The sequence below is a fragment of the Etheostoma spectabile genome, chromosome 5, assembly GCF_008692095.1.
Source record: "Etheostoma spectabile isolate EspeVRDwgs_2016 chromosome 5, UIUC_Espe_1.0, whole genome shotgun sequence".
Classification (NCBI taxonomy): Eukaryota; Metazoa; Chordata; class Actinopteri; order Perciformes; family Percidae; genus Etheostoma; species Etheostoma spectabile.
The window spans coordinates 22,895,859-22,920,341 of NC_045737.1; the positions used below are offsets into that span (position 1 = coordinate 22,895,859).

At 39.6% G+C, this 24,483-nt stretch overlaps 1 protein-coding gene and 1 long non-coding RNA gene across 2 annotated transcripts in view; one reads left to right on the top strand and one right to left on the bottom strand.

The window, feature by feature from the left end:
• Positions 1-2,480: 2,480 nt before the first annotated feature.
• The window catches only part of LOC116690387 (leucine-rich repeat transmembrane neuronal protein 4), a 43,198-nt gene continuing 21,195 nt past the window's right edge, over positions 2,481-24,483 (bottom strand). Inside the window, exon 3 of the mRNA XM_032517342.1 lies at positions 2,481-2,714. The gene's annotated coding sequence lies outside the window, so the exon portion shown is untranslated. The remainder of the gene's footprint in view (positions 2,715-24,483) is intronic.
• LOC116690400 (uncharacterized) overlaps positions 23,323-24,483 on the top strand; it is a 22,705-nt gene continuing 21,544 nt past the window's right edge. Inside the window, exon 1 of the long non-coding RNA XR_004332249.1 lies at positions 23,323-23,332. This is a non-coding gene — a long non-coding RNA (uncharacterized LOC116690400). The remainder of the gene's footprint in view (positions 23,333-24,483) is intronic.

A 24,483-nucleotide genomic window follows, 5' to 3' on the forward strand; every position in this document is an offset into this window, starting at 1 on the left:
AACAACAGAGCTACGTGTTGGAATCAACCGGAATTGTCCTTTAAAGCAAAATTTCCAAGCCTTTTTTTATTTTTTTTTTATTTTTTTTAGATGAGTGTGTTTGCTGAACACAATGCTATCTCTGGTAATGGATTTGCTGGAGTGCAAATGTCCCAAAATCCAACAGTAGAACAGGGGCAGGACACAGCGGCTACCATTAGTGTCATAAACATTTATGACATAACACTTCTTTTATTAAGTGTCATTCGGTTTTGTCATGACAAGTTATGGTTAGGGTTAGGGTTCATGTGTCATGACTGTGTCATGTCACTCTTATGAAGATACCTTCAAGTAAAGTGTTACCAAACACACAAACCTCCTTAATAATTACTGTCCTCCCCCAAAATAGAATATTTTTCTTAACTAAGTGGTTTTGTTGCCCATACCTAACCAAGTAGTTTTTGGGCCTTAACCTAACCAAACTAAAACCGTTTCACTTTAATTACCTGTTTAAAACTACAATTGTTACATTCAGATATGAGGACCGAAAACACTCCTTTGGGTCGTTTTTCTTTATGAATAAACAACCTATATGATGTTATGATTTGGAGGACTTGTTCTTTAAATGCTGAGTATCACTCCAGAAACACATTGCACGCTGCTTTCATTTCAACGCCCATGTTATCCTATCAGGCCACACCGGCTGCGATCAGGCACGGAGCAGTCGCACCGGCCCACCGTTTAATCACATACAGGAAAACTACAGTGCAGCCGGATACTTTACAAAATAAAATACATTTCAAAATAAAACACCCAGTTGTAGGGTGATTTTGGCTGTCTTGACTTGTGTGTCACAAGTGTGTCAGCCATGTGTCTACAGCGAGACACGCGATCAGGTGCCACGCATGCATGCATGCACGCACGCACGCACAGGAGAGAGAGAGAGACGTTCTGTAGAGTGGAGAAGAGAGAGAAGTGGGTCGTTTTGTGACTGGTGAGGAGAAATGCCCGACTGGTCTGAACAGCCAGGCGCACGATCTGGCACAATCGGTGTGTTGCCGGTGTTTCAGCACCACGCACAACAGCAAAGATTGACAGGCCTAGTGCACCTTTTTACGGCTGCCTAGCTATGACTGGACAATTGCTATTAAGGAGGCTGGTTTAACTAATGGTCAATTCCCATCTGACAAACGTGCCAATTAAATGAATACATTTAGCTTTCACCAGTTTCACGGCACACTATTTGTGTGTGAAGAACATGAAGCTGTTGCCTATTAATACCCAGTACCTTAATTGGGTATTGTTTTGTACAAAAGTTTTTTCTTTTCCTGGAAGCAACATGGAAAGCAAGTTCAGAGAGTGGAGTATACTGTATTACGTCAGATAACGATCACACACAGTCACAGGAGGGAAAAAAAGCAAGTGGAAGTTACCATCAGTCTTGTTCACTAAAGCAAACGCTGTTTAAATACAGCGAACTGTTGGTTAGGTTGATACCACTCATCTTGATGAATGACAATGTGACTAGTCATTTACCACAGTTTATTTACCATATTAGGATGTAACATCTTGTAAAAAGCACACACATGTAAATACGTATATGAGTGCACAATCAGATAATTGATCAAAGAACACATTTCCAAAACAAAAATCATTAACTAGACTGATTTAAATGGATGGTGAAAAGTAAATATCCGCACATCCCAGTGCACCAAGATCTGGTGTTTATTTTTCATCTGTTTATTTCTCAGCTCGATTAAATTAATTATAGCGTGATCAACATCCTAAATCATTTAGGAAATTAAAAGTCACCATGTAAATTATACTTACTGCCGGCAAGATGTGTAGGCTGTACATTTTATGTGACAATCACTGTCTGTTGTTTTCTGACTTGTTTCTCTCATCCTGGGTAATTTCATTTAGGTGGCTCATCTCTCGAGATGAGAAGCCCCATGGGGACGGGAGTTTGAGAGAGATCTCTGACTGACAGGGTGATCAGAAAAAAAGCAGCAGAAAACCTTTGCGCTTGTCTGAGCTTTCATTTTGTTCTGCTACTCAATTGCTTATCATGCTGTTCCCCTGCTCTGTTAATAGCATTTTGCATTTGATTACCTTACCTGATGCAGTGGAGGGGTGCCCGGATAAGGATCAGTCAAGGAAATATGTTTTAATAAGATTAACAAATCATTAAATTATTAGCCTTAATACACCTTAAGAGGCAGAGCAGAACGTGGAAAGCAATGCTGCTGCTCAGCCTCCTTTGCCTATTGAGGACATTGCGGGTCAGGTAGGTCAGAAGCTCACTAATCAATACTGCTGCACCCTTTTATTTTCACTGAGAAATATTTTCATTTTCATTACCCTGGGTCCGAAGATGCTCTGCAGTAGATTAATTGTCTCCTTTGCTTCTTGACCAGTCCCAGTTCCCTCCCACGCAGCCTTGTGTTTCATCGGCCCATGATTCTGTGCAGCAGACATACAGTAGTTTGAACACAGAGCCTCACAGTGGGCACAGCTCACTGGTGGAGGGAGTGGGTCTGGGGGCAAGGCAGCGCAGGCTCAGAGGGGAAGGTAGCCACGAGGCCGGGGTGGTACTTGGCTTGCCTGGGACCTCCCAGTGCCTGAGTTGAGGGCTCCATGCCCACGTTGAGGTGCAGCGACAGGTGGGCATGGCAGTAATCCATAACCGACTGCTCACACCTGTACAACGTCAGAGCACTCAGCTGCCGCGGTATCTAGACAGAAAAAATAAAACAGGATAGAGAAGGGAGAGAAAAAGAACCATGCATTAGTTTTCTAAATCAACCAAAAAAAGCCTTCTTATAAAACATTTTTATCTGCTCTCGGAATATTTGGAATTGGCTTAATTTACATCAAGTCGTGGCACATCGCTGTCATTAATGCAGCCTTGGCTGCTGATACAGCCCCAAGACCTGAAATCTGTGGTGCTCAAACACCCACTTTCAGCTAGAGAGATTTATATGCAAGTTGAAAGCCTTAAGCAAGAGTGCACACATATTTTTGCCCTCTTTTAAATGGAGTCAAGACTCCATTTAGAAGAGAGTGCTTATTACATTACAAGCACTTTGCTGATTCAAAGACCCCTCTTAGTTTTCCTTGTTAGTGTGCTCTGAATTTTGTCAATTAAATGGAAAAATGCTGCATCATGGCCTGATATTAATATTATAATGCCTATTATTGCTTGTACACAAAATATGAATGCACTCATATAACTTGAATTGCACAAAGCAACATAATACATTGTATAGAAATATCTGTTTTACAGCCAGACAATGCATCACTTACAAGCACTATGAACAGGTTTACCTCAACATAGAGATATACTGCAGAGTGCCGTTGAGAAGTTTGGAATCACCTGTTATATTAGTAGTATATTATATTATAGTGCTAACCCCAGACCAACCTACTATTCCCATTGTGACATAGCTTTGCTAAAGCAACACGTTGCCTGTTGATTCTAGCTCTTGCTATAGGCATTATTGTGCACTTGGCACTGCCTGTTCCTAGTTAAATCTGCATACATTTTGATGCTAATCTTCCAGTTTCTTTATCCAGTGACTGTAAGTATTCTGATTGAACTGTTGCTCAGAGGGATCTTTGTCTCTTTCTGCCCTTTAAGTTGCCAGTCTGGTTGAATCATTGTGCAGCGGTGTTGGGTGAGGGGGGATGGGGGATGGGGGACATTGAATCTTGGGGAAAGACTACATTGTGGATGTGTTTTCTATAATTATTGCAATTGAAAGAGTCAAACCTGTGCAGTCAATATGAATTTGGTTTGTTGACTGGTTGAACCTCTCTCTCTCTGTGTACAGCAGTTGGCAGAGCACTTGTAACCTTGGTCTCTTCAATATCTCTTGCCTCCTCTGTTTTGTTTTCCACATTGCCAGTTTATCCCCGCTGAAATCCACCAAAGGCGCCATAAAATACACAGAGCTGCAGTTACTGAGACAATAAAAAGGCTTTTTTTGCCTCCCTCTACAGACCTGTCAATACACAAATAAATACACCTTTTAAAAAAAGGTATGGTGCTATTATTATATTTCCTCACTATAAACACAGGACAAATAGCCCAGACGGCATCAAATTGAAAGCTTATGACCTCTTAAACAGTTATGAGGAATCATATAGCCTTTGTTTGGGACTGAAATAGCATTTAGGGTTTTTGAAGGATTTGTGTTGTTTATAATAGTCATACGAGATTGTGAAATAATTAACAACTGAAATTCAAAACTTTTAGACTGACTGCCTGTTTGTTGTGCCAGGTTATTTGTGCTGTGCGTCAAACAGTACATACCTGCTTATCCCATCAGTGTGCCGATTCAGTTATACCTTCTCAGAGGAACCAACACAACTAGCTGCTCATTTTTTTTTCATTATGTGTAGTCTGCGGCAAATTTGTCAGTGTCAAAGTTTTTGTCTCTGTTTGTAATTTTTTTGTTTGAAATAAGATCTTTTTAGACTCAAAAAGTGAAAAATACATTTTCTATCACATTAATCATTACATTAACAATAACATGACAGAGAATCCAAATTGTGCCAATTTAAAAATTTTCTGCTCAGCTAGATGGAGGTATGGTGTATTGGTATAGTGTGCAGGGGCGGGTGTAGTGAAATTAAAATTGAATGTGATGTGTTTTCTTTAGCAAAATTGCAGTGTGTTGTTCTATCCTATCCAATATTTACTATATTTCTAATTAGATTTTCTAGGCTGTATTCTGATAAAATCCCCTGGGCCCTCCCTGATTGAGCAAATTTTTTGTGCTAACCCACTTAAAAAATCCTGGAATTGCCCCTGATAGTGTGATGCAACACGTGTAGTGATGCCTCGGCTTGGACTTTGTGCTGTAACATTTTGACACCTTTAAGCAAGAAGTGGATGCACTGAAAACTCATTCCCAAATTAGCATGTGTGCAAATGTTGTTTAATGTTTGTCTAACTTATATTTGTATGCTACCAATCAAAAATCACATTGACATGGAGAGATACACACATACTATCCCTTCTAGCAATTTTGTTAAAAAAAAACAACCACACTGTATCATGACCTTTTTCTGTTTTTTATTGCCTCCTCCACAAACACTTTAGTCACACTGCCTTTTCCAGCACTTTGCTTGAACTGTCCCCTACTGTAGCTTACATAAAGTGCCCTATTACTCTGCAATTCATTAAGTTGCAGTTATGTTTTTTTTATTAATATGGAGCAGCTTACCATAGAAAAAACTATAATTTCTATTTCATGGGGTATTTACTGTAATGTTTTAGTAAGGCTCTCCTCAATATTTTTTCATTGATAGCCAAGGTTGGTATATCTGGAACCTTTCTCTCTTAAATGTTACTGAAAACTGAAACACTTGAGCCCATATGACTTGCTCCAGATCAGCCCTCTAAAGCCACACTTTATATAAAATTAATTATATGAATGTGTTCTCCTGACACTACAGAGTTGAAGTGACACAGAAACATCACTAAGTTTGTGACTTTTCAACACTCGCCATTAAGAATGGGTTTAAGTAGTATATTTTGGAGCGCTCTCCTACATTATTATTTAACAAGACTAAACAGGCGTTCAGAATGAAAACAGCCCTGTGTTAAAGAAGATGGAGGTGTGTTGCTTCAGCTACCTGAATCATTAAATTTGATCCAGAAAGTCCAGTTTGGGTACGATCTGTGAATTTGAAGGCTTGGCAGATGCCATAATACCCTGACACAAGATGTTTAAAAAGTTATCACAGTGGCAGTTATTTTATCTTCCATTGCAATTAAGGTAAAGAGTAGAAATAAGATCTTCATGTGACAAAGGAATGTACAAAGAATAAATGTATTTGACAGACTGTTTAGGTTGATTGTGCAAGCAGCTCAGAAATACCCATATATATGTTTGTTATTAGGCGGTGACGTCTTGCGGCCGTAATAATTATTGTGGTAGCAAACAAAGAAGTGAGTTGATAAAGAGTATAAGAGCAACAAATTCCACAAGGAGACAGATTGGGGTGGTGGATGAGTCAAATAAACACAGGACTGACTCAGGAGGCCGGGAATTATTTGCCGTGTGAAACCAAAAGTCTATGGTCATTTTTGAAATTACTGTCCGTGATGCAGTTATGTCCTTATTTATGTAGTCTTACGTGACTCATTTTAAGCCAATCCCTGATGATTACCTAAATCTAAGTATTTTGGCTGTCTAAACTTCACTAGTTCCACAACATTTACTACATGAAATATACATAAAATGGTGGCCGTTATGTTTATAGAATGGTCACATGTTCAAAACCATGGCATCACGGCACTAAATACAACTGTCATATTGCGTCGTTTTGGGAGTCATTGGAAATCAACCTATCCTGTTGTGTAGGTTGTTGAGGATGTGTAAGTATTTGATTGACCACCGCAGCATTTTTCCACATGCCATACCTTTGAGTTACATGCTAATGCTACCGTGCTAACATGCTCACAATGACATTTGTTCATGCAATTTCATGCTATTGTTTAGCAGGTGTAATGTTTACTGTGTTCATAACCTTAGTTTAGCCTGTTTGCATGCTAAACAGTAATTAGCAAGTATTTGGTCGTAAACATATTAGACAATTAACGGTTTTGACCTGATGTTGGCAGTAAAGGAAAAGTCAGGGGATCACTAAACTATACTAAAGCAAAAAAATTATGAGGAGTGACCCAGCACAGACAGGTTAACTAAAGTGCCTGGTTGTTTATTTGTGGTAAAAAGTTGTTCTAGTTATTAGAAAAACTGCAGTCTAGTAACCAAAAGGTCACATTTTTAATTTCAACAATATCCTCATGTCTTCCAATTAGTCAACCAATTATCACACCCTCTCCAGCGTTTATGTAAAAGATTTTAAACAGCTTTTCAACTCGATGTCAGTCTCCCTGGACAAGAGCGCCCACTAATTTCTTAAATACAAAATGTCAAAAGAAAGTCAATTAACTCAATGCCAGCTCTCTTCATAAGTATGATGTGTGAAGTCTCAATGCAGTTGAGAGTCATTAAATTGGAATCAATGTTTTATAGCTTGGCAGTACTGTAAGTCTCCATGTCAACAAAACACTGTCTTGCATTTTAAACATGTTCCACTCACACTGAGCAGTTGCAGACTTTTCCCATTTTCCATGGGTGAGATAAAGTTTAAATATCTGCAATTCTGAAGCAGTAAACTAAAACAGGCTCAATTTCACGTGCTAGCATAGAAGAAAAGAATAAAAGCCTTTTTGGCCAACCGAGCTTAGTGAGCATTCAGGTTTAATCAGGAATATTGAGGAAACGTTGGCTATTCTGGTTGGAGCTCTTAGAGAGGTGAGTCATTGGCTAGCATAGCTTGGATAGACGCCAACAGAGCGGCTTAGAGTTGAACGCTGCATACAGTCAGATTTTGCCTAATGAGCACCATGCTTCCTCAACTTTAATGGCTCAGGAAGTCCTTTTCAATCTAGACACCAGCGGATAAATATAAAATGAATTCAGATCTCTTGATTACAATAGCTATCTAAGAATAGCCTTGTTTCCTCTTGACAAGAGTAAGTCATTATTCAGTGCGTCAGTGGCTACTGGCCAAGGTAATAAAGCGGGCATCTGGCATCAGCCCAATCTTGTCCTCACTTTATGTTAACGGTTTAAACTACAGCTCAACCGGTTTACCCTGAAGTGAATTTAAGTGTCCCGTACAAAGTCTGCAAAATGTGGAAACTACACTTCTGGTCCAGCTGATGTATTGTATGTGTATACTGTGTAATACATTTATATTTGAGGCTAACACATCCTATTTCAATGTGATGATACATGTCTCCCTCTCAGCTAAAATGACTCATTGTTTATCACTGGAAACCTCTAGAGTTTGAAGTGTTAAGAAAATATCTTCTCAATTGGTCTGGGAATTGTTTTAGGCTTCAAGTGCTATTAGCTATTAACATAAACAGGCGGGCTCTTTTTATTTATAGTTTATTTCAGTTTAGTTCTTTGGGTGTTGATAGCACAAAAGGTTATTTAAAAAAGAAAAGAGGATGAATGAAATTGTTAGCCAAAACTAAAATTATCCTATATAAATGACATGAAACATAGGGGGAAAATTGGCCTGATGCAGAGACACAAATCACAGGAGATGTGAGAGTGAGAGTTGATTTTCAGACAATTTTGAGCCTCAGCAAAACATAAGCACTGAAACCCTCACCCCAGGCAATATGACAAATGATTCACTACCAGTTCTGCCCAAGACTGCAGTGCGTGGTTAAAACATTTCTTTGTAGAACTCACATCGTCTAGCTATTCTGTTAGATTTTACTACATAGAGATCAATGCAAACATATTAGTAAAATGGTTGACATGTAGGAATCTATGCTTATTTCTTTTTTTCAGTTAGACAACAAGATAAATACCACTCTCATGTCTGTACAGTAAACATGTAGCTAAATGTGAAGCTATGCTGTCCATTTGCTGCTGGTTAGCTATCTTAGCACGGAGACTGTAAACACTTACAGATACTTTACAGATTACAGATTACTAGCCTATGACACACCCTTGAAATGGTTGCAGTTGGGTTGCAATTAGGCACCAAAACGACTTGGAAAAGGTTCAGGCGTCAAAACTACGGTTAGGAAAAGATCATGGTTAGGGTTTAAATAAATACATGCAGGAAGTAGTCTATTTCCATGACCAGCCAATGCGGAAGTGCATTAAATCTGCGTCTAATTTACAGGAGGGGCGACTCCAATGGTTGCAAAAAGAAGTCTTTGTTTAATTAGATTTTTACAGAAGTTAGCCAACATCTTGCTGGTAAATTAAATGTTTTATAACAAAAGGCAGTCTAGTTCTTCACTAAATCCCTCCTCTGACCCACTCTAAAGCACTTTACTGCACATGTAGAAGAGGACAATGATAGAAACTCTTTTCACACAGCAATTAATTCTAATTCCCAAGCTATTAGTTTTGGATTGCTAATAAAAACATTCACATAGGTGGTCCCCCTTTGCACTGCTCTGAATGTAGGTCAAGCTACAGCTAAATGATTCCCAATTAGGTGATAGGCAGCTGCACCATGCCAGCATGCCTCAGACTGGCACGGGAGCCATGAGCTCTCATTGGCATATTAACAGGCTGAGCTGTGCTGCTGCTCTCTGTCAGCTGGATAATTCACTCAGTGGTCAACGCTGCGGCGAGAGAGAACAGACAAGCCTCTATTATCATTGCTTTCTATTAGGCGACACACACATGGATGCTGAATGGCATGCTAATGGATACAAGACCCACGTTCCTGATTGCTGCTTAGCATGGCTAAATAAAAAGATTGATTTCAGGGTGAGTGACACAGACATGAAGCTGATAGTAAATAAACTTAATCAAGCACGGCATATTGTACTGTAGGGGAAATACTCAATCAGATAGTGTGTATTGTCCAAATCATTGTTACTTTTTGACAATTTTTTTACAAAAAGCTAAAAGTCTTACATATTACATATTGTTAGCAAATATAAATCCCCACGGCTTACTGGCCTATAGTCAAGGTAGTCACTAAGGCCATCCACAGATGTGTGCTGCATGTAGGTTTAACATCTGTAGGAGGTCTCAGTTCCATCTCTCTTTTTAGATAAGGGGTCCTTGGCTTGAAAAATGTTGAAGACCCCGGATCTAGGTAATCCATGTCATGCTAAATTTTGTTCCAAAGTTAGGCTAAATTTTGGCTAAGGTAAAACAGGCTAGCCATTTTCGCAGACGTATGGCTTTAGGTATAGCGTCTCTGCATCCCTCCCCATGCACTAAATAATTCACTTTTACTGTCTTAATGTAGCTGCTTTTGGATCAAGTCTTAACATTGTCATTTTTAATACTCCACTAGTTTTTACATTAGTAAAGAGGGTTCCTTGTTCAATTTACAGTGTTAGTTCTCTGAGAATCTCCTTCATTTCCAAGCAAAATGGGTATAGTAACTAAAATATCCCCGATTGAATCCATAACGTATCAAATCACATCGGAAATCAAATTGAATCATGACCTACCCAATACACAGCCCTGTATATCGGATGTGCTGACGTAAAGCAAATAGGCCTACATTCTTGCAACTATGAATGTTTCTGTGCAACAAGAGTCACAGTCAGTCCTGTCTTTGAGTTCTCCCGAAAGCCAAAGCCATTGGTACTGTATATTTTGGACAATGTCTGTACAAATCCAAGAAAAAAACCTGACACCTATCAGAATGGAAACTGAAAGTAGTACATTGTGATACAGCATGTGTTCAAACTCCAAAAAGATCATCTTTTACTGACTTTAATATTCACCATGAAATTACATTTCTATTTGAAAAGCGCTTTGCATTTGTCAAAAAGAACATAATCCTTCAGATGTAGGGATTTATCTTCTCCTAATGCTGCTCATCCCATTTTCTGCTCATCATAGTTGGCAAGACATACTGAGATTTACTGTTATTTACTGGATGGACAATTTATGAGTCACTACAGTCTTTCCTGATGTATGTAGTTATAAGTAACCTGGATATAGATACCAAGAAATATAGATGCATAGATGAATCCCTAGAGCAAGAAGAGATGTGGGCTACAGTGTCTATCCTGCGCTGGCTGTTTTTCTTTCCCTTTACACTCCCACACATATTCCTGAGTGTACACACACACTGTAACACATAAACATACAGTATGGGTTTGATGCTGCATATCAAAACAGCCACTAAATGCCTCAACCCTGAAAAAACATATATTGCTTCTAATGTCTCAGTTATTTACTTGGAACTGCGATGCTATCTAGTGTACTGTATTCTTTCATATCTGTTTTAAGCTTCATAGTACATTTTTTGAATAAACACGCACATATATGTTAGAGCTAAAGGCTGCAGGCATTGGCCTGAGGATTAAATACTGCAGTCCTTAATTCAATTCCAATGATATTTACAACAAGAAATACATCTACAACATAGGCTTTTCATTTAGACAGAGACCTTAAGTAACCCAATTTGATAGATGCCAGATGCTCTATTGACATGTCACATGAAATTTAAACAGTGATTTTTCTTTTTTTATGTATAATGCTAAATCCATCCATCCATCTTAAACTGCTTATCCGGTATCGGGTTGCGGGGGCAGCAGCTCCAGCAGGGGACCCCAAACTTCCCTTTCCCGAGCTACGTCAAACAGCTCCGACTGGGGGATCCCGAGGCGTTCCCAGGCCAGGTTGGAGATATAATCTCTCCACCTAGTCCTGGGTCTTCCCCAAGGCCTCCTCCCAGCTGGACGTGCCTGGAACACGTCCTTAGGGAGGTGCCCAGGAGGCATCCTTGCCAGATGCCCAAACCACCTCACTTGGCTCCTTTCGACGCGAAGGAGAAGTTGCTCTACTCCGAGCTCCTCTCGGATGACTAGGCTTCTCACCCTATCTCTTAGGGAGAGGCCAGCCATTCTCCTGAGGAAACCCATTTCGGCCGCTTGTACCCTGGATCTCGTTCTTTTGGTCATGCTACATGTTGGTATTATTTTTATTTGGGCTCTGGTTGCATGAGTTGACCAACTGGACTTTACTAGGAAAAATATAATAATGTGTTTTTGGAGCATTGGATTGTCCAAGAAATATCTTTTGCCAGTTCTAACTATGAAAGAACAGTTAAAGGCAGTTTTTCAACAAAAAACAACAACAACAACTGTACGCTACCTTCCCATCACCAAAAGCCACGAAGACAAAGTTAGCACCTACCTACCAAACATAGTGGGTGGTTTAGCAGCTAAAGAGCCAGATAATTCCCTCAGGAGTGTGGAGACCAAAAGTTAAAAGGAGAGTCAACATTGGACTTACATTCATCAGGTGGACAATGTTCAAAAAACACTTTATTTTTCTCATACTGTCCGTCTGAATAAAGGTATAGTCATGGATGTCTTAAAAGACCTGAATCCAACGTTAATGGCACTCCAGATACCCAAATGTACAAGCATGACATGATATGTCCCTTCAAAAGGTAATAATGTAAACAATAATCACCTTAATATACATAGTTATTCAGTTATGGTCCTAACTGGTAGAAAAGCAAGGACAAGCAACCAATCCCTTGTAATAGAAATACAGCACAGTTATTCAAAAAGTTATTTTTTAAGTTATATTTTTTACCTTCTTACTAAAAGAAGAAAGGTTTTTCAAGAGGGACATTGTGGGTTGCGCTTAAAGAAAGACATAAAGTAATTCAGTGCACCAAGGCCAAGCTATTTCATTCTCTAATGGTTCTCCAGAGTTTATCAGCCTTGCTTTGTCCAGATGAGATACCAAGCTAATGTTGCAAATCACAGATAATTTAGTACTGTAGGTTCTAAAAGGATACAAAAGGATACAAAAGACTAGAATGACAGACGTGTGTTTAATGGATATGGTAATAAAACAATCTCCTTGGTTCAGATTGAATGCTCATTGATTGTGCAGATGACTGCTTCAGAAAAGTTGGGCAAGGTTTTGGTTGATATGGCAATTTTACAGATACAGTGTCTAGTTGGAGTCTTCCCTTATCTTATTTAAGACATTTTAAATGTGTGTGGATATGCTGATTTGCAGGTTCGCCACAACATTAGAGATATGTAATCTGCCCACAGCTTACTTGGAGAATCCAATTACGTGATTACATTTGTTAGTAACAAGTCTGCAGTCATTATAAAACATTATGTGAAAAGGATAAGTGAAATTTTAGAGTAGGGGTTTATTTGAGGATTACAGTAACACTTAAAATATGGAGAGGATAGAGGGTTGGGGTTTAGGATTAAAAATAGGGTTGGGATAACCCTAAACTCAGTTTTGGAGGACACATCAGACTGACTCAAAAGAGGTTGTTGCTATAATCCTCTTGTTTTTCACTATAAAATTTTGTTTCCTTCCAATTTTCTTTGCAGTCTCTGTTGTCAGTGAGACACAACAACATGAAGCAGTCAAGCTAACAACCTATCTGCTAATTAAGAAAAAATCTGACAATGCCTGAATTGTGCATAAGGCAGGTAATTAGTCATGTGCAAACTGTTCCTTGGTTACATTTCCCCTCCAGTACTATATTTAGAGAATGAGCACTGTGCAAAAAGTTCTGCATCTGAAGATTCTGAAATTCAAATAACTTGTGACATCTTTTACCAGAGAAATTAGTCTATTAAGGGATCCTCTTGATTTGGTGATTTGGTTTGGCTCTTGTGGCCAACTTTGTCAGTTATTGGAACCGGAAAATACAAATTTGGGAGAACATGGGTTGGGTTGAGGAGGGACATGAAAAAGCGGCAGCAAGCATGGTTAAGTGGGATAGGTTTAGATTTGTGTCAATCACCAACTATCAACTATTTCCTTTATGTTATTGCTTTCTGTTGTCCTCCTTCCTACATACAATATAACCACCTGTTTTTTACCTATAAGTTAATAGACAACATATATTAAGACATGAATATATCAACATGTAATGCTGTAAATAAAAATGTGCAAAGAGAGAAGCTTTTAATAAATCTTTAGCCCACGGCATAGATAAATAGATAGATTATAGATAGATTATAGATAGATAGCTAGATAGATAGATAGATAGATAGATAGATAGATAGATAGATAGATAGATACTTTATTCATCCCGAAGGAAATTATAGGCATATAGTTACCCCTCTCTCTCTGGTTTGATCAAACTCCCTTTCTGAAACCGAAAACCCAGAGTTTCCCTCATCTCAGGGTTAACAAAGTCAGAGTTTTCACTAAACCAACTTTCTGAAACGGACTCCAGGAGGAACAGTCTTCACTATGGTGATGACTAATAGAGATCCTTAACAAACAACAAAAAATTTACATCAGAAGATTAGTTAACAGTCCACTTGGGGGCAAGGGAAACAAACTGATATCAACCTATGAAGCTAATAATATGTTTTAAACATCAAGCCTATTTAGAGTCTTGTTTCAGTGCACTTGACTAAACCCAAAGTGTTCTTTTCTTTAGGCTCTGGTTTGGTCTCCCCCAGCTCCTGAGGTAAACATCTGCCTGTCTTTAGCAGCTAAATTCACCATTATGTTCAGCTATTTGCTAACTTTGTCTGTCTGCTGTTTAGGGCTGTGCTGGTAGTGTACAGTTGCTTTATCAGAGCTTTTTTCCTGCTGCAACTAGAAACAACAATAAGTGCTGTAACAGTGAACCAAAGTTGTAAAACCACAGGAACTGTAGAGTCATGGGATAACTCTCTGTGTGTTGTTTACTACAAACTACACCTGGAAAATTGTCTGCATATGGAAAAATAATGCAGAGATAAGGTAACTCTCCTTGGGCTTCATAGTCTCCAAAGTAGGCAAGTGACACCATTAAACTCCTTTATGTTGGTTAATAGTTATTTGAGTAGGGGCAATGGACAATCAAAATAAAGGGGACATATAAGGCACAAAATATTTAAATCAGAGAATAATTATGGCCTAAAACATGTATGGAGGGGAAGCTGACTTTCTAAAGCATGAAAAAATTTAGGTAATACCTTTAATTCAGCCATGTTACCATCTGAGAACTCAGAATTGAAGCAACATAAGAACCTTTTTGGCTACTAATGTATAACAGTGTTGCTGAGTAACTTTCATTAGGTATCACTGTCGCTTGTTTCTGATACGTCACTGAGCCCTTCAAACAACTAAGAACTGCATTCATTCAGTTGTACAATAGTGGTCAAAGCAAAGAAAAAGATGCAACAGAAGGAATCTATATTTTTTTGCATTTTAGAGGAGTTGACAGAAATAGTTTGTACATGGTGTGAAACAATTTCATATAAATGTCATAGTGTAGGACCAGGAGGCTGTCATGCCATTGCTCCATCCACCGTAGTACAGAATTTTCACTCCTGTCCAGTTTCCATGGTGATAACTCTAAAGAATGGGCTGTATGTCAACTCTTAATGCTGTGGAAGATTGCGTGTGTGTGCACGCCTGTGTATGCCACATGATATTTTATGTGCTCTGGAATCACGTGAGTATCCACTTTAGTTTCTGTTCTGATATTAAAGATCATAGAAAGAAAAATACATGTAGACACATTGCACACACGCATGCACGCAAGCACATCATTCGCTCAACATTTCTACTAGGAAACAACTGAGTGCACAAAATTTTCAAGACAATGAACTGCAGGGAGAAAAAAAATCAGATTTGGCTTATCCCTGCAGAGGACGGCCATCTGTTTAAGTGCTACAATCTCAAACAGCCCCTGAACTTGAACAGACTTGTCCAATATTGATGTGGCTGGAAATGTGAGGCGACAAAAGATGAACTGCAGCCAGCTGTTGGCCTCCCATGATATTTCCACAGAGGAACGATCTGCACCGGGAGGATTATTAAAGAACCAAAGCCTGGCGAAGATTAATCTGCGGTGATGAGATGTGAATATTGCAGAAGGAGGATATACAAATCAAGTGAAATGGCGTGAGGCCAGTGCTGCGATACAATAGCTGCTGCATTGAACCATACATAATCTTGCCATTCTTTTCCCTGTCACACAAAGGCACTGCTTTTGATGATGTTGCTCCACTTAAAGTCAACTCAAACTGTCATCTTGTTTTAATTTGGTGTAATGTGTGGTGCTCATGCCTCTTCCCCACAGGCATGGTATACAGAGGCACACGTAAACCACACTGGCCATGCACCTTGTTGTTGCATCATTATGGTAGTGGATAACTGTGCTTAACCATTGTGTTGGGTGCAGCACCATCGCATGAAATTCTCCTTTCTCTACCAAACTGTCTTCAACGTGTGAGGTCATGCAACAGACTAAAGAGAAAACATTACTTTTTTAAAAGATCACTATGATGAGCTTTGAGTAGCTAGGAGCACCAGTGTGGGTACACACACACATAATGTTTAAACTGCTGAAATACTATGGCAACAGGTCCATTACTGGCAACAGCACTGTGAAATAAATATGTTAATATTTCCCTTTTTTTGGTACAAGTCCATCAAAAGTAGCATTTTTCACGTTAAAACATATGAGCTATTCAAACATCAATATCAGTGACAAAAAATTAAATTGCAAGTGTTAATGCAACCTTAGTCTATATCCACAACGTTCCACTTCCAGTATCATGTGCCGCAAATTCCGCCAAATGTCTTTCATTTCAGCCGGATGTCCGTCACCTTCCGCTATCTTCGTGTTGGCATTCTAAACTCCTGTGGATTTATGAGGACTATGATTAACTGCTCCTCAGATCTCTGCAGGGTAAATCCAGACAGCTAGCTAGAATATCTATCCAATCTGAGGTTTTTGTTGAAAAACTAAAACAACCTTTGAACATACATAAGTGCTTTTCCGAAGCTATTTTGCAGAGGCACCGTTGCTCCGTCCAGTGTTTAGCGCTGCCCATGATGATTGTGATTGTTTTAATGACGTACTAATAAACCAGTGCAAGTTTTTCTCCAATCCTGGAATGCTGTGTGGACTGGCCAGACCTTCCTCCACAGCTCTGTGGAGGATGTATGCCTCCGCCAACCAGTCAAGTTGCCTTTTACATCTATGTGGATCCAGACTTAAATGACTTTCATGTGACTTTAAAGCAATTTAAATAAATATATGAAGTGTATTTTTGGCGAATAACCTGGCAGCACAGAAGACTTATACATCACCACATTCTCAAGGTGGGCACCCAAGATTGTTGTCACCAATTCAGTGTCTGACCAAATGTTTCTCCTCCTGTTCAGTGAAGTGAAGTTCACCTTGTCACAATTGTCATCACTTATTGGACATTTGTGTGAAATATTGTCAAAATTAGCATAGACATTTTGAGTTATCACAGTGGCCTTGACCTCTGACCACCAAAATCTAACCACTTTAGTCCAAGTAGAAATCTTTGCCAAATTTAAAGACATTACCTCAAGGCGTTCCAGAGATATAGCTTTCACAAGAATGGTATGGATAGACAACCCAAACACCCAATGCCTCCCCGGGCCATTGGCTGTCACCAGGGACGAGGCAAAAAAATCATTCTACATCAAGAGATGGGTTTGGCCCTTTTTTGTGATAGTTTGAAATATTAGAGGGAATGAAGCAGCTGGTTGGATATGGAGGTACGACGTGTTGCACCACACTTTTTTCCAATGCCGTGTCTATTCTCGGGTCGACGGTTTTTCAACCACCAATTTGAGCTTCTGTTGGTGCCTACTTTCCTTGATTGTTTACTGCTTTTGCTAAAAACACAGTATTTATTACAGACAAACTGCAATGCAGCATAAATGCATTATTCTGTTTGACAGAAGACATCTTAAGGAGATGCCCTTACAGACAGGTGGTGTTTAAACAAATAATGTAACAGCCTTTGTGAAGTGATTATACTTTGAAACTCTGATGGGCTGCAGAATGTCAGCCAGTGATGTGGAGTAGCAAAACACGTTTATTGAAAGCGTGTGACAGATTTTTACTTAAAAGAATAATTGTGCTGCCATGCATTTCGGAGTCAAATTAAAATGTGCTTTGCAGCAGTTCTACAAAAATAAGCTTTTCTGTCACAGAATGTTGCCAACAGGTAGACAGGAACTTTTCTATTCAAAGGACTGGTGGGAAAAGAACATTGTGTTTACGTTTGAGAAGCCACTCTCACAGCCCTGTCTGCTTATGCTCCTCTCCTATCTCTGTCTCCCTGCATTCCCTCCTCTGTCTAACTAGCACCTCTGCAGACACATCAGTTTGATGGTCAACTTTATTAAGATGAATGAATCTCATCCGTGTGACACCTTCCTTCATTTTACCGCAGAATATTCCCTGTGTGTGCGCGGCGTAATTTGCTCAGCTGTCACCTTGGGTAGCCCCGACAGGATGTCCCTGGAGTTCACCTTGGGGATGTAAGTTCACAGTCCCAGTGCAAATGTTTTGGTACCTTACAAAACTGCTGCGGCATGACTCAGTTACACTGTCTGTCTGCTGAACAGGGTGAAATGTACCGAGCAGAACGCACAGTAATAAATCACATAAGAAAAACGAGTAGAGAGACTAAAGGAAACAGGGGAGTGGAGGTCAGCAACCTCAATGTTTTCTGAACAACATGCATTTTAAATTCAGTGATATGATGAAGGATAGGGAGGCGTAAAAGATGTCAGTGGGGTCTGTCTGTATCCTGCGGTGATATAAGATGACTCTTTGTTTTTCAAGCAAAAGCACAACCCTGCATCTGTTCTTTAAAGCCGGCCAGATTGGAGACAGTAAATGCAATTTACTGCAAGATCTAGCAATTCAGTCTTGATTATTTAGCGGTGCGCAAAATGGGGAATTAACAAGAAGCAGATTAAGGGTTGACTATTAATCGACTACTGTATGCTCAGCATCAATCACATTAGCTCAGAAATTCTAACACTGATCTGGCTTTAAATCCTTATTTTTAACCATGCTAGGGGCCTGACATTAGTGCCCAAAAATCCATTAAAGCATCTTTAAAGACAGTGGAATTGAAAATACGTTACCCCAGCTTGAATCCTGTTTCCCTGTTTATCATGCATCTCTTGTTGCAAAAATCATTTTTACAACATTTTTGATCTTGAACCCGGTGGCGTATACATCCATTTATCCAATTAAATGTGATTCGGGGCAACTAGCTAACCCACTATCATATTAAAGCACACTTGATTGTTAGCTTGTGGGTCTTGTGGGTCTAAAGTAGCAGAGGGATATCATAGTAGGAGATGTTTGTTTGGATCTCTGTTGGCAAAAACTTTGTTTATATTTCCAACCGTGCCTGAAAGCTAATGTATTCAGTTCTTCCTGGTCCTCCTACTCCTAATCTAATGAGGAGGATGAGGGAGGAGTGGGTGGAAGCCAACAGTCCTCTACAGCTATCTCTCTTAACAGCTCCACATCAAGCCGCTGTCCATGCTTTCAAGATATTCCTGCCCTTTTGGTACGGATTACTCAGCAATATGTCACATTACAGATAGAGACGTTCTAACTTCTATTACACAGTGACTTTAAAGGTCCCATATTATGCTGATTTTCAAGTCCATACTTGTATTTTGGGTTTCACCTAGAACATGTCTACATGCTATGATACAATATGAATACACCGCATTTTCCCATACCGTCTGTCTGAATATACCTATATTTACACTCTGTCTGAAACTCTGCGTTTTAACACCTGTCTCTTTAAGCCCCCTCTTGAAAAAGCCCAGTCTGCTCTGATTGGTCAGTGTTCCCGGGTTTCCAACATCTGCGCTCTGTGCTCCTGAGGCGCCACCGTCAGGCCAGAATTCACATATCTTGTCCCACTAGCGGAAAGGATTTCAGAGTATCAAAAATATCTTAATTCTTCATTCCAAAATTTTGTTTTCTGGTGTATAATGAGGATTAAAGCCAAGGCCGCTAATGTGGCTATAGACCTTTAGCTTTTTAACGTGATGAAAACTGGCACAACAAAGCACTTTCATTAGTCAGTGTCTAAATTCTGTGTGCATACTCCACTAATTACAGGATTACAAGGCCTGTTCCAGTCTGTCGTAGCAAAGATCAGGGACTGCTGAAAACAATATAACAAGACAGAGGCCTTAATCTAAATGAACGCAACTGAACAATACACACAGCTGTTGTATTGTATCTCTAAAGAAGATGTTCTTTTAAATACCAATTAAAACATCACTGTACTATCTTTCAAGCAACTAAGAAACCAACAGGTCTAATTATTCTAAATTGAGGTCATGGAGGATAAACTATATCCTGCTAGAGAAAAAAAGTTGTGTGATTTTCCTTTGCCAAACTTTTGGCAAGGAAACTGTCTCTGTCTCTTTACCCCCTTTTAGACACAGCTGACATTAGTATTCTGATACAGCCTCCTTCAAGCAGTGTTCAGTGCCAGCCACTTAATTTGTCATTTATTGCTCCATGACAACTGAAGTAATTGAACCTCTTGCCCATGGACCAGATCTCTGCCAACCTTGTGGCCGGTTTCTCTCATTGTGGGAGAGATGGAGCTACAGGACCTTGGTGGGAATAAGGGCACAGATCTAATTTTATTGGACCAGGAGATGGTAAGTATGTACCCAGGCCACAAGGGCCTCTGAGGTGTTTATAACAAGCCTCAGAACCCCAATAAAGGGGTTAAAAAGAGGATAAACAGCGGAAATTGGAGAGGGTAAATAGCCATTGAAAATGATAAAGAAATCACAGAGGAAATTAAAATAGAATTTGTAATACCTTTTCATTAAATGCTCTGTTGAAATAAGTGATTTTAGGAAATCCTATAACAGACAATTAGGACGCAAACTAATTGCGCAGCTGCAGACTGGGGATCATTAGCATGTTCATCTCAAACAGTATGCACCTGGGAATGAAAGTGATTGCGTATTGGATAAAGATACGATGAATAAAAGATCAATCTTTGATCTGCTGATTTACTGTTCTTGTTGTTTCTGTGTCCTCGGCTCATCTGGTTGTTTTTAGTGTGTTATCCTCTAACTAAGTGATTGTTCTAAAAACAAATAACGGCTGGACAGAGATGACATGATATGAATATTCACACACCAAATAGAAAGAAATCTATTGATTTTAACGGTCACCAAACTTTCCTGCAGCGCTATCACTGAGGCAAACTGTGCATACCCTTAATTATTAGTTGATTATTATTAAGTTTCTTCTCTGCAAATTATTGAATGTGAAAGTGAAAGTAAACATTACTGTCCAGTGTCCATTTATGTTGGCTTACATTTTGAGCAATCAAATGATATCTTGATAGGGATTTACAATGAACAAAGCAGACATAAAAACAAGATGTATGAAGAAAAGATTGAAATCCAATTACTGCAGGAGGTGGTCTGAGACATGTTACAGCCAGATGGTACAAATGTTGGCATATTCATGTCTTACAGCCACACTCCCGCCAGAATCCTAAGCTCAACAATCAACCTAAATAAGTTGTCTGAAAAATTTGTGGGGTGTTAAACTAGCGGAATTACCATGTCATGTGTGACACTTTGTGACTGTAACTGCAACTGCAGCGACTGGACAAGAGGTTGATGAGAGCAGTTACAGTAAACCACAACATTAAAGAGATAGTTGGCATCTTTTAAAGTGGGGTTGTATGAGGTACTTCTCCATAGTGTATTAGCTATAGTAGATGGTAAAGGTATATCATGATAAAGTCTATGCCAAGGTGCTGGAAAGGAGGGTTTGGATGACAGTTGAACCTCGGGTTGAAAAGCAACAGTGCGAATTCCGTCATGGTCGTGGAACCATGAATCATATCTTCACTCTCGCAAGGATCCTGGAGGGAACCTCGGAGTATGCCCAACAGGTCTACATGTGTTTTGTGGATCTGGAGAAGGCATATGACCAGGTCCCATGGGAGGTGCTGCGGGAGTATGGGGTGAGAGGGTCCCTTCTCAGGGCCATCCAATCTCTGTATGACCAAAGCGAGAGCTGTGTCCGGGTTCTCAGCAGTAAGTCAGACCTGTTCCAGGTGAGGGTTGGCCTCCGCCAGGGCCGCGCTTTTGTCATCAATCCTGTTTGTAATATTTATGGACAGGATATCAAGGCATAGTCGGGGTGGGGAGCGGTTGCATTTCGGTGGGCTGGGAAATCCCATCGCTGCTCTTTGAAGATGATGTGGTCCTGATGGCATCATCGGCCAACGAACTTCAGCACTCACTGGATCGGTTCACAGCCTAGTGTGAATCAACTGGGATGCGGATCAGCACCTATAAATATGAGGCTATAGTTCTCAGCAGGAAACAAATGGAGTGCCTACTCCATGTAGGGAATGAGTCCTTACCCCAAGTGAAGGAGTTCAAATACCTTGGGGTCTTGTCCTCGAGTGAGGGGACAATGGAGAGGGAGATTGGTCGGAGAATCGACGCAGTGGGTGCGGTATTACATTCAATTTATTGCACCGTTGTGACGAAAAGAGAGCTGAGCCAGAAGGCAAAGCTCTCGATCTACTGCTCAATTTTTGTTCCTACCCTCAGCTATGGTCATGAAGGTTGGGTCATGACCCAAAGAACGAGATCCAGGGTACAAGCAGACAATGATGGATGAAGGTCACTGTAGAATCAGGCAATATTCATCTATGAGTTTGTCACTACAAGCAACGCCTTTTACATTTTATTGTTCTTTTACCCAGTAAGTGCCCATATTATGAAAAAACAAATCACTTTTTCTGGGATTTGGGTGTTATTTTGTGTCTCTGGTGATTCCCAGAGCATACAAACTTGAAAAAAAAAACAATCCATGCTGTTTTGAGTGAGATACCAGTTTCTAAATTACCTCTGCCTTCAGTCTCCGAGTGAGCTGTTCTCAATGGCAAAACACTGCTACAACACACACTAGTTCACCATATTCTACAAACAAACTACTTACATGTCCCTGTTCTGCAGGTATTCCACAAGTGTGCCCTCGTTTAGAAAAAGTTTCCCAGCTAATCCTGCCTAGTACTGACCAAAGTAGGAGAAAAAGTTATCTAGCTGATGGGATTACCTAGTTACTGTGCATGTACAGCCTCTAACAAAGATAGTAAAGAAGTGAGATGGCTTACTCTGTTGATAAAGCAGAGACCTAAACACACAGGTTGAAAAGAGGCTCTGCAGCAATGTGCAAAACAACAAAAATATGTTGTTTTTTGAAAAATTTAACTTCGTAAACCTATTTTGGTACAACCTCAAAATACAATTATGAACCTGAAAATGAGCATAACACAAGTGCTTTAATCTAAAAACATTCATTAGTGAACCTAACTAAAAGAAACAAGAACAAATCTGGAGCCCCAACACACTTTATTAGAATGGCGGGAAGTGAAGCATAGAGATGGGAAAAGAAAGAAAAACCCTGTACTGGGCTGCATTCTGAGCCAGTGCTGGAGTAACTAAATAAAGCAATGAAACATGATAAGTGAAGGAGACACATTTGCCTCCAGAGGATTCCCAATACAATAACAACAAAGTCAGGAGCTTGGCCTAACAAAACCTCTGCCCTGCTTAGATTTAAACAAGACTGTCTCCCAGGTAGCCAATGAAATCAAACTGCCATGTGAAAAATACACACCCTAACTTCTCCAGTTGGTAAGTTACGGTAACCAGGTTCTGTTGTTGATGCTTTAATGGAAAATATAATGTTTCTTACAACTATTGTATGCATTACATGGCATGGCATTTCTTTCTATAACATGTTGTGTTAGTCAGTTGTGTCAGTGTTATTTTAGATGCTGATATGCAATGGAGAGTGGTGATATTTTCAGTGGAGCAAACCACACATATTTGAGAGAACAAATCATTTACATTGCTTTAGGATAGGTCATCAATGATGAGATGCATCCTCCTTTTTAGCTGACGAGTAATCAGGCATCCATCAAGTATTTAAGAGACCACATCTCTGACAAGGTCCAATCATTTCCTTAGTCAATCACCTTCAAAGTCAGTACAGTGCTGTGGGAAAAAATGTTTTTTAACAACAGTTAAGTGCCAGAATTTGACTTTCTATTTTGAAGCCAAAGTTGGAGTTGATGGTTATGGCGCTAACGAGAAGGCCATGGGGTCAACAAAATCAATTGATATCCTGTTGTTGGGAACATGTGCGGCTGTGAAATGTTGTGAGTTTTTTGTTGTTAGTATTGTAGCAAATGTTGTAGCTCTCCAGTCATATAAATCTCTCAGCGTGAATCTAAAAAATGCCAGCATCCCTGCAGTGTTCAATTCACTTCAATCAAACTCTGAACATTAGTATGTATTAGTAAATAAATAAATAACTGAAAGGAATGGGTTATATCACATCAATTTTCAACACATGCTATTATTCTCACCATGTGCTATCATAATAAAGTAACCATCAATGAGTGTGAGAAATCATCTGACATTTTTGTACAATTCTATAGACTTCAACGCGCAATCCTGGCTCATGAGTCACCACAGGCTTTACTGATTCGGCATGTCTACATCCTTGATATCAATCACTTCAGAGAGACTAATTAGCCCTGTGGTCTTCTACAGCGCAATCACCAAAGGTAAAAAGTGCAACACATGTGAACTCTTTTTCTCAAGTCACAATTTATGAGATCCAAGTCCAAGGCCTCTCTCAAGTTCCATAAATAATAGCCAGTTGTTCATTCAGGTCACAATAGGATCGACAGAGCCGTGCAGAGATGCAATGCTAATTGTATTCCTAGCTGTTTTTGCCAAACCAAGCTCATTATCTGAGTGTGGGTCAATAACAAAACATTTTGTTGTCAACTGTATATTTTTTCCTACTGCAGTGCAGACACTTGGACACAAATTAGGGGGACACTTTATCAAGTAACATGAAAATTGTGTTGAGGCTAATTTAATGTGTATTTGTCTTCGATGTTGGACGGTTGGTCTACCTCCCACTTTGGCTCAGACAAAGTCATGACAACAGTATTGACAAATAATGCACGTTAATAAAATTAAATCAGAACACATGCAGAAGACAACGGAATAACTTAAACACACTTATTTCAGATCAGAGCGGCAACTGATTTAACGCGAAACTACAGGATTAATCTTAGCCTGGCTGTTAGCCTGCTCTGGACCA